Here is an 11,951-nt window from a genome sequence, read left to right on the forward strand (position 1 = left end):
GGTTTTGATCCCCAACATAACCCAACACCATACTATACTAACCAACTCGATCTCCATTGACGATTTCTTCAAACTTTGACAGCACCCAAACATCAAACTCAAAATCTTCCCATCCCACCAATCTATATTAAGACCACTTGCAATAGAAATTTAACAATCCTAACTATTCTTTGGCTTTGGTTCACGCAGCCATTAACACCCAAAACAGAGTTTTCCGCAATTTTCCAGCAAAACAATATACCAACAACAATATAATAACAGTGAACCATTTTTACAAATTGGCGAGACCACAAATTATTATAGAATTACTACAGCATGATAAACCGAAAAACATACAACAAAACATACAGCGCGTAAACTACTCACCTATAATAAAACTCAACTCGACGAAACCCTCCTCGTCCGAATCGTCACGCTCCAACGCTCGAGCAAACACGTTTCTATCTCTGCCTCCATTTCTATTATATTATTTATCTAAGATCCCTATTCTCCATAACAATACGAATATATACTCGGGTTTGAAACCCAAGCCCAACATAGACTCGGGCCCAGAAACCAGGCCCACCTATCCCAAATCCAATCCAGCCGATTTTTAAATAAATAATTTAATTAATTAATAAATAGAAAAAAATACGTATTTTAAATACGGGCGTTACAATTGGAGAGCTTTTGTGGAGCTCTTTAATTCAAATGACTTTAAGGTTTGTAAACCATAACCAATTATTTTACATTACCGATTCGATAATATGTTCTCTGATAAATTGTGATCTCTCTTTGTATACTGGTTTATTTTTTTTTATCAATGACGTGTAGGCAAAAAGTGCGACAAATAAAATTAATCGTGCAAAGCAAACATAACCCAATTGCTCAGGAAGGACACCGGCACAACTTGTTCGCCATGAGATTGCAAAGGAAAGAGGTGTGCCAGATGTAGAAGTTTTCTGTGGTGATATGTACCTAGGCATGCATAGCCACGGGAAAAAAAAAATTCTGCAAAGACAGGATTTGGCGGTAAGTCTTTATATGGTACCTTTTGTGATTTTGCAATTTACATACATAAATATGGTATTGATACTCGGAGTTGGTATGTTTATCTATCAATAGGATAAGATTGGAGCACATTCCGCCTCCAATCCTCAATCAGACCCGACTTGTGATGCTGTGGCGGAAGTTTGAAATTTAATTATTTTATTTCAAATGGTAAATTAGTCTAGAATATTAGTTATAAGCATAAATTAAATTCTTCCAATTAAATAGGTTCTTGGTAAGGATGGTAGAGGACGCATGTGGTTAATGGGATCGGGTTGCTCCAAATCAAAATTGAAGAACTCAACTCCTTATGTCAAGAGGAATCAGAAACAAGTGAAGGCGACTTCTGACTTAGCAGCCTTGTTTGAAGAGAAACTTGATTAGGTGACTAACAAATTTCAAAGGCAAGTAGATCAGCTGACTCAAACAGTGCAGACTCTCTCTCGTATGATACCAATCACGCCTAGTACCCCTAATGAACCATCTTCTTCTTCTGGATTCTCTTACAATAATGCAGCTTCCAATGTATGTAATATATTTAATCTTTTTTATATTCTTAATGAAATAACCAGACTCGACTAGTAATGTTTCTTGCACTACTATTTTCCAGGATACTAGTTACGTTGATGCTGAAGTGGATGTTAGAGCTCATTGGCCCTTGAAAAAAGTTGCATCTGGGAGGGTGATAAGTGTTGATCCAGGACATAAAATTGGTAGAAGAACCATAGGGGAGGGAAATTTCCTAGTCTGCATTGAAGCTATTATCAAAAGCTCATGTGAGATACCTGAACCATATAACCACTTTCGAACCCTTGGACAAATTGGGCAGGGAAATGTTATATGGCCTAAAGCATTTCTCCATTTTCTCCCTCCTCGTTGTTAGGAAGTAAACTTGAACTAGTTTAACTTTTATTAGTGATAAGAGCCCAAAACTGTAGTTTTAACCCTGTAACAGTCATACTTTTAGACCAATTATGTGAGTAATAATTAAGAGTTAACATTGATTACGTGTTTTTATGTATTTCAGGCTTCAAAGTCCATTATGTGTAGAAATGTGCCACTTTAGCGAGATAAAGGAGCAAAGGTCAGTTACTAAGGAGTTCCGTGATTAAAGCCCAAGATTCAAGAATACAAAGCCTTTCTAAAGCCCGGTCAAAGCTGAAAAGTCAAAGTCCACGCGTAAACTTGGCACACAAAGTCAACAGAACTTCCGAAGACCATATCTTTGGACTCAGACCTCGGAATTGGGCCTACCTTATGTCAAAACAACCGGCTCGGAAAGAGCTTTCCAATGGTCTAAGCCTTGACCCAATCAGAGGAGCAGAAGTGGACGAAAAATCTGTTGAAGCGAACTGCAGCTGAAGAAGCCTTTTTGGACTTGAAGAATTGGGTTTTGGGCCTGATTCTCTGGCCCAAAACATGGCTCCAAGCCCATGCACGATTTTTGGATCTGAGAGTATAAAAACCAAAGCTTCACTCTTTGTTAATGGTACATAGTTAGACCTAGATTAGTTAGCCTCCATTAATTAGTTTTAGAACTTAGTTTAATTAGTTTCAATTCATTGTATTAGATTAAACCTTTGAATCTTGTTCTTCATTTGATTAGATCAATAAAGTAGTATTTTTTATCAATTTTGATTTTTGTCATTTCCATTTCTAGATCTAATTTCAATTCTTGTTCTTATTTCATTTTAGTCATTAAATTAGATGTCATTATTGTTTGATTAAGTAAATTTCAATTCTTTACATTATGTTTAGTTTAGATTCAATGGGAAATGTTAGTTTGATGAATCAAGGCTAAAACCTCCATTAGAGGGGTTGATGAAGCCTTGATGAAAACTTAGTTGTTAGTGTAGAATTGTTTGTAGATTCTATTCCACTCTAGAAGGTCGTGTTTCACCATGAGAATGGGTGGACGACCTCACATGCTTGTTAGTATTTGGTAGAAATGCCACGAACACTAGGGATTAGAACTCAAAATTCTTGCCGTAAGAACGTAAGAATCGAGATACAACAATCTATGCTAGGTTATTAAGTTGGATTCGAGGTGGATTCAATTCTCCTCTAATCCTTTATCTAGATTCAAAAATAATCATATTTCCATAGCATTCGTAGTTTAAATTAAAATAATCAATTTCATATTGCATCGTAGTATAATTCCCCCTCGTAAAATTCTCATTGACTTAAGACCGACTAATTAGATTAGAAAACATTCCATGCTAGAGCACTAGGAGTGGAACGAACTTCCTACTCCACTATATCTCATAGGATTGAGAGTAGAGAAAACTTTGATAAACAAATAAGTATCATAAGATAGTTTTAGTTTACTTACGTTTTGAGTTTCATCGTTAATTTCGTAGGTAAACTATTCATTTTATGTTTTATCAAATGGCGCCGCTGCCATCTTAGTTGCACTTTAGCATTGTTTTCATAGTAGAATTAGTCATTTTTAAGTCCCATTAAACCCACCCACCCTTGTTTGATTCATACTGTGGTTGTCCATTTTCAGCGTTGAAAAAGTTCATAAAAAAATATACACCGAGACGACCAAGGCTTATAAGGAGCGCTGCGCTTCAATAGTCACGGACCCCGCGACCGCCCTCATACCCGGTCGCGACCGCCCTCGATCGTTCTGGACCTCGAGCGCAACCCGCCCTCATACCAAGTGCGACCTATGCTCACTTACTGGACACGGAGCGCGACCGCGCCCTAAGCTGAAAGTTGCGGATTTCTACAGGTTTGTTTCGAACTTCGATTTTTAAGTTTTTTCAGTGCTCTAACTTGTTATTTACACTGAACACGCGTAAACAAGACGCTATTCATAAGCGAAGCAAGGACGCTATCAGGTATTCCTTTCTTCCATACCTCGCATCTCCAGTTAGAGGTTCATACTAATATATCAAGATTGTTTGGATTGTTTTCGTGTTTAGACTTAGACTTGCATGAGATTAAGGTCTGGTCGGAGAAAAACACCAAACGTAATTAACCGTCAATAAAGAAACATATCGAGTATACCAATCACTACACCTCTAACTACTATCCCACCAACCATACCTGACATAATGGCTGAAGAGAGAGAGACTCCTCTCTCCGACTTCGACAAAGCTTTGAGCGATAGCCCTAAATCTTGCATCGTTCTAGCAGACCCAGTGGGGGATTTCCGCATCCCCCTAAATATATTTAATTTGTACATGCGTAGGATTGAACAAGTCCTTATCAGCACATGCGTAGGATTGAACAAGTCCTTACAACATTCCATCATCCTACGGTTGGTGCAGAACAAATTAAACTGAGGGTATTTCCCTTCACCTTAGCCGATAAGGCGGCGTCTTGGTTAAGCGCCGCCAAGCTTAGTGCAATGGACTCGTGGGCCAAACTTGTTCGAGATGTTTATGGAATATTTTTACCCACCCCTAAAGACGGATGAAATGCTTTCCAAGATTCACTTCTTTCGGACGTAATCCTCATGAATCATTTTCAGAGGCTTGGAATCGCTTTCACCAATCTCCTTATAGAGTGTCCACACCATCACCTAGCAAAAGACACGTTAGTTCGATGCGTTTTTCAAAGGACTTCTACACCACCATAAAGAAGTCCTAGACATAATGAATGGGGTAGTTTCCTAAGTAAAGGAGCCCCCGAGGCATATAAATTTTGGAAGATCAAACTAAGCGTAATAATAATTGGGGGGGTAGACGATTACTCCGCTCGCTAGTTCTTTTCAACGATTAAGGCTACCAAGGTATGTTTGAGGTTAAATCAGATCCCCGAGCTTAAAACTCTAATTGAATCCCTCACAAAAAGGTAGAGGCCATTTTGTACAACAAAAGCCTATCCCCGTCATGAATGTAAATTCAAATCCATGTAGTTTCATTTGAGTCCCGAGCATCCCGACTCCCACCGGCCCTATAGCCTATGAACATTCTTGTTCCATTAATAGTGAACCTAACGCCCCTTGGAGACAAAATCCCAACTTCGGTTGGAGAAATAACCAACACGCCACACCTCCGTGGTACAATAATCAATATGTTAGGCCAACGCACAGTTATAACCAAGCTCCACCACAACAAGGACATGATCGGGGTAATTATAATAATTATAACAACCAAAGCGCAACCTCGACAAGGTCAAGCACAAGGTCAATGTAGTTATAATAATTATAATGCTAATAGAGGTATCGTTAGGTAAATAATAACTATCACAATCCGCCCATAAATAATCAATGCGAGATAGTTCCGGTCCACACCACCCCGTGACTACTACACCCACACAACGGATCGTCTTGACACTTTCATACAAGTGAGCCAACAACTTTTCCAAACCATGGCTCAATCTAACCAACACATTCTACAATCCGTTAATAATTTAAACCAACAGTTAGCCCAAGAGAAAGCTCCAACCAAAAGGCATGTTTCCGTGCCAAGCGATACCCAACCCTAGAAAAAAAAACACGGCCTTTGAGGTAAGCGGTAATATTAGTACGGGAACTACAACCGTAGGTGAAGCTAAATGCCATCACCACTCTCCGTTCGGAAGAGTGATTGATAACAAAGTAACTATGCCTATAGTTACCCCATCAAGATACTCTACACCGGATATCGAACTAGATAATCTTGAAATAGAAACCGAAGAACCTACCACTGTAGAGGTACCGGTTAAACCACAACCTAAGAAACAAAAAGCCAAGGTTACACATCAAGTCGAGCCATACGCTAAATAAATATAGAGTTTAAACCACCGTTCCCCGAAATTAGCCATGCTAACCGGGGATACTAACTTTGAGGAGATTAGGAACGTTTTCAAAAATATAACGATAAACCTTCCTTTTCTCGAAGCTATAAAATAGCTACCTAACCACGCTAAGTTTCTTAAGGAGTTGTGCACTACTAGGCGTAAGACCAACATACCTAAAGATGCCTTTCTAACCTGAACAGTTCCCAACTTTATCCGAAAATAATGGAATTGTTAAGTACAAGGACCCCGGTCGCCCCATCGCATAATGCACCTTAGGAGATTCTCACACGACAACCGCTTACTAGACACGGGGGCTAGTGTTAATCGACTCCGTTTTATTTGTATAAACAAATAGGTCTAGAGGAGATGCAACCTACTAAAATGACATTGCAATTAGTCGATCGGTCTATTAAGTATCCTAAGGGTGTGGTTGAAAAAATGTTTGGTTAAAGTCCAAATTTTTACTACCCATCCGACTTCGTTATCCTCGATACGAAGTCACTAACGACTCTGTACCTATCATTTTAGGGCGCCCCTTCTTGGCACGCCAACGCTCATAAACTTGCTGTGATGGTTCGATGTCCTTGTCCTTTAGCCATCTTTTCGTTGAGGTAAATGTTTTCAAAACGAGGACCACGATCCCGATTCATCTACAAATGGCGAGGTTAGCATGATCGAGAGCTTAGCTCAAGATTACTTCAAAAACATGTTTCCGGATAAACAGATTAACAAATTCCTTTCCTTCGGAAATTCCGACTTTAACAATGACTCCCTGGTAGTAGATTTAAATCGAAGAAGAATTCCTGCAACTCTTTTGCACCGCTTCTTTACCACTTTGCGAGCCCCTTGCCAACAACCATTCATCCCTTGATGCTATGACGGAAGATGAATTTTTCAATCTCTATCCCAGTGATCCTTTTGACCCACCTATTGAGGAATGTCTTGCATATATCAAGATTTTCGATGATATGGAGTTGAGAGCTCTAGCTGAGAATCATTCACCTTCCATCACCAATATTCCCCACCCTCCTCCCTTTTCAAAGGAACCTCGAGTTTGCACTTTCGATCCTTTAGTTTCTCCCGTGCTTCATGATTTTTTAAATCCACCTAGTAAACAAATACTTCCCAAGGATAAACCACTTGACACCGTCATTTTCAGACTTGAGGGCGGTCCCTAACTACACCATGAATGAGTTTTGTGCTAAACCCACATTCTCATTTTTTCCATGCTTTTTCTCTAAAACTTATCCCAATCCACCATATCTTCCACAACCATTCACTTTTCCACACTTATTCACTAGGACACCCTCTCGTTCAAAGATGAAACATAAGGTGCATGCTCGGTTATGTTATAGGTCTATCCGACTTCGCTTTCATTCCACTAGGCTGCGTCGTAGGAAATCTTGGTGCTTGATTGTGTTTGGATATGTTTTCTGTGATATTTATTTATGGAGCGATCCACAACTATTTTGGTTATTGATATATGATAAACTGCATATTCATACATATATTTAGATAAAGTCTCGAGTATCTAACTATAAACGACTCAAATTTTGTGTTTGGTGCATTTCCTTTTATTTCCATATATTGGTGAATGCACCATTCAGGTAACCGGGCCCTCCCTATGGAGTGTGTGGCTGTAAGTACCGGATCCTAAGTCCACGGTTCACATAATTCACGTTTTCCACTCTTGCATGTTTTCTTGGTTTTTTAGTCATGTTTCTCTATGGTGTGAATTATGTCTTTACTGCTTATTGTGTTCCTTTATATTAAACCTAATTCATAAAAAGTAAAAAAAAAAAAAAAGTTCAAGGCTATAAAAATAGTAATCTAGCAAGTCTCGGGAATCTGACTTTAAAAGACCCACGTTTTAAAACAAATTTTTACAAACCTGTTTTCAAAAATTTGTTTGGGGGTGGGGTGTTTGGCTTTTCCATGCTTGATCACTAAACTTCCTATTCTTAACCCCACCTCGCTCCCTTGAAAAAAAAAAAAAAAAAACAAAGGAGGGAGCTTTTCGCTTCAAGGTGAGCGACTTCGCTCTCAAACACTGGAATCCAAAATCATCGAGAATAATTGAGTTATCAGGCGGACCTTACCGCCTTCTGTGAACACGGAAAATTCCAATTTTCTGCGGGTTGTTCCCGGGTGATTTGCAGCTGTTCCAAAGCGTATTTTGAGATGACATCTCCTACATTAATACCGGAACAGTCTTTCGAAGATTTGTTTCAAAGCACTACTTATGGTGCTTGGTTTCACGAGGTGATCACACACGTAGGCTGGGAACCGCTTATGGTTCTTGCTTGCAATTGTTCTTGGACTTGCCATGCCCGCTGAAATACAAGACCCATGATGCTATTGGGTAGATAATATGCATGTCCGGGAGATAAGGTAAGTTTTAATTCTAGTTAGTGTCTGCTTATGTCCCAAGCAATTTGATTCTTGTTAACCCCATAATGGGTGGAACTCTTATAGAGTTGCGTCAGTTTTTTATTTCCTATATTAGTACGTTCTAACCTTGTTTTGCAGATGTTCCTGAATTTCACGCGCTTCAATGGTATTTTTCCTACCCTTTTTATTTAAATGCTTTGAGGACAAAGCATGATTCTTGTTTGGGGGCATAGAAACACGTGTAATTAAAGCATCTGTTAGGATATAGATATGTATAATATGCATTTGTTTTCTAGTTAAAATTTCAAAAATTCAAAAATATAAATAAATAAGTTATGCTATACACTTAGGAATATTGGTATTGTTTTCTTTCTCTATGCTCTTAACAATCTAGAAGTCTCACGTAGCTTTTGCATTAGAATATTTTTTAGAAACTTAGGTTAATATGTAGGTAATAGTCTTTGCATCTATCTATAAAATATATTACATGATTGTATCTATCTGAAATTGTTAGCACTTAAATTTCTGAGAAATCTAAAAGCTTTATAGAGTGAAATATTGAGAAATGACACAAATTCGAATAGAGAAATGAGAATATAGTCCTAAGAGAGAATTTAGGCCCTTTTGGATCGATATAGCTAGAAATTCGACCCTAAGTATATTTTCCGCTAGTCGCCCCTAATCGAGCCTTTCATTAGCCTTTCATAAGCCATAAATCTTTTACCCTGTTACAAAAACAAAACAAAATAATAAAAAAAAAAAATCAACCTACCCAATTTAGAATAAGTCTGAGAATAGAATGAGGAAGAAAGAAGAAGAGAAAGTACTGTGTAAACAAAAATTAGTTAGTTGCTTTTTAAAAATAAAGAAAAGAAGTTTCCATCCAAAGAAAAGAAAAATAAAAATAGAAATAAAATAAAAACTCCAAAAAAATAGAATAAAAGGAATCAAAAGCCAAAGAAAAAGAAAAAAAAAAATGGCTAAGGATGGAAACAAAGTGTAGAAGCAAAAGTAAATAACAAGGGTTTCTCTAGTTACATAATATGAAGACTCTTTTATCTCAGACTTGTCCTTTTTGAATACCCATTTCCTTCCTTCTTAAACCATCTCCTAATCCCCGAAACACCTAATAAAGACCTCAAGCTCAATTAGGAATAGGTTAGTGTGATAGTAAGTGGCAGATGTGTTTGATCGACTCCGGCTTCCTTGTGTGTCATTGAGATTGTAAGGTAAAGTGTGCCTCTGCAAGACTAGAGTAGCAAAACTTGAGTGGAAAAATCGAGTGTTGTATCTTGACTATTATTGTGAGAACCTACTTAAGGACGCTTATTCGAAGTTTTAAACGGACCTGCTATTGCATTTCATAGTATTACTCATTGTATATATGTTTATTGTAGATGATTGATTATTATGCATATATTAGCTTAGGTTTTGACTTGATTACTCTATATGCATTGCTAGTGAGAGGTATAGTTAATTTAGAGCATGAATAAGGAAACAATAGTTTTATTTCTTAGTCGTTGTAGTATAGATGAAGTTTATGAGTACCTTCACTGGAAAACTCTCACGAGGCTATAACTCGTCCACTAGGGAATTCCTAGTGGTTTAAGGCCTTGTTGATATGGTCAATGCAATCAATGACTCAAGTGAAAACGAGAGTAGATAGAACTCCATTTTTGGTCACTTATTCTAATTTCTCATCTTTGCTTGAGGACAAGCAAAATGCTATTTGGGGGTGGTTTGATAAGAGCCCAAAACTGTAGTTTTAACCCTGTAACAGTCATACTTTTAGACCAATTATGTGAGTAATAATTAAGAGTTAACACTGATTACGTGTTTTTATGCATTTCAGGCTTCAAAGTCCATTATGTGCAGAAATGTGCCACTTTAGCGAGATAAAGGAGCAAAAGTCAGTTACTAAGGAGTTCCGTGATTAAAGCCCAAGATTCAAGAAGACAAAGCCTTTCTAAAGCACGGTCAAAGCTGAAAAGTCAAAGTCCACGTAGGCAGAAACAGTGCACAAAGTCAACAGAACTTCCGAAAACCATATCTTTGGACTCAGACCTCGGAATTGGGCCTACCTTATATCAAAACGACCGGCTCGGAAAGAGCTTTCCAATGGTCTAAGCCTTGACCCAATCAGAGGAGCAGAAGTGGACGAAAAGTCTGTTGAAGCGAACTGCAGCTGAAGAGGCCTTTTTGGACTGAAAGAATTGGGTTTTGGGCTGATTCTCTGGCCCAAAACATGGCTCCAAGCCCATGCATGATTTTTGGATCTGAGAGTATAAAAACCAAAGCTTCACTCTTTGTTAATGGTAGATAGTTAGACCTAGATTAGTTAGCCTCCATTAATTAGTTTTAGAACTTAGTTTAATTAGTTTCAATTCATTGTATTAGATTAAACCTTTGAATCTTGTTCTTCATTTGATTAGATCAATAAAGTAGTATTTTTTATCAATTTCGATTTTTGTCATTTCCATTTCTAGATCTAATTTCAATTCTTGTTCTTATTTCATTTTAGTCATTAAATTAGATGTCATTATTGTTTGATTAAGTAAATTTCAATTCTTTACATTATGTTTAGTTTAGATTCAATGGGAAATGTTAGTTTGATGAATCAAGGCTAAAACCTCCATTAGAGAGGGGTTGATGAAGCCTTGATGAAAACTTAGTTGTTAGTGTAGAATTGTTTGTAGATTCTATTCCACTCTAGAAGGTCGTGTTTTAAGCCATGAGAATGGGTGAACGACCTCACATGCTAGTTAGTATTTGGTAGAAATGCCACGAACACTAGGGATTAGAACTCGAAATTCTTGCCGTAAGAACATAAGAATCGAGATACAACAATCTATGCTAGGTTATTAAGTTGGATTCGAGGTGGATTCAATTCCCCTCTAATCCTTTATCTAGATGAAAAAACAATCATATTTCCATAGCATTCATAGTTTAAATTAAAATAATCAATTTCATATTGCATCGTAGTATAATTCCCCCTCGTAAAACTCTCATTGACTTAAGACCGACTAATTAGATTAGAAAACATTCCATGCTAGAGCACTAGGAGTGGAACGAACTTCCTACTCCACTATATCTCATAGGATTGAGAGTAGAGAAAACTTTGGTAAACAAATAAGCATCATAAGATAGTTTTAGTTTACTTACATTTTGAGTTTCATCGTTCATTTCGTAGGTAGACTATTCATTTTAACTTTTATCAATTAGATATATGCATAAGCTTCATTTTGAGTTCCATGCAAGCTTAAGGTACTTTATTAGATATGTAAGCTTCAGTTTGAGTTCCATGTAAGCTTCAGGTACTTTATTATACATGTAAATTCATTTTGTGGAGACTGTCTTTCTGCGTGGATAATTTTGTTAGATGGAATAGTTTATCTTATTCATCTATTTTTTTATTTTTTTTATTGTGGAACTTGCATATGTATGTATATGTGTTTGATATTTAGGTGGTGGACTCTACTCAACTGTACTAACCCCTTTTTAACTCCGCCAATGCAAATGCATTGTCGGTCCCAAGCCCGAATAAAGGAGGAGGGAAAAGGGTGGCGACTTGAAGGACTGTTGAAACATAGGTATGTGCTATTCTACTTTGAAATAACTACATCTCACTATTTTTAAAATTACAAGTTCACTAACTAAAGTTTGGTTGGCATCGAGGTGGTGGACTGGAAAGTATGACGAAAGAGTAAGCACTCGTCAGTTTGAACAGCGGCATTGGGGATTACTGGATGAGATGTTGCAGGAAGCGGAAGCGGAAGCTATGGGAGGAAGCAGAAGCT

At 37.6% G+C, this 11,951-nt stretch overlaps 1 long non-coding RNA gene across 1 annotated transcript; it reads left to right on the forward strand.

Annotated features, from left to right (window-relative positions):
• The first annotated feature begins 1,277 nt into the window (after window positions 1-1,277).
• Window positions 1,278-11,951, forward strand: LOC147504887 (uncharacterized). The gene is made up of 4 exons (XR_015220481.1): window positions 1,278-1,554; window positions 1,640-1,805; window positions 11,619-11,744; window positions 11,830-11,951. It is a non-coding gene; the product is annotated as an uncharacterized LOC147504887 (long non-coding RNA).

Source organism: Coptis chinensis, chromosome 4 (genome assembly GCF_015680905.1).
Source record: "Coptis chinensis isolate HL-2020 chromosome 4, ASM1568090v1, whole genome shotgun sequence".
Lineage (NCBI taxonomy): Eukaryota > Viridiplantae > Streptophyta > Magnoliopsida > Ranunculales > Ranunculaceae > Coptis > Coptis chinensis.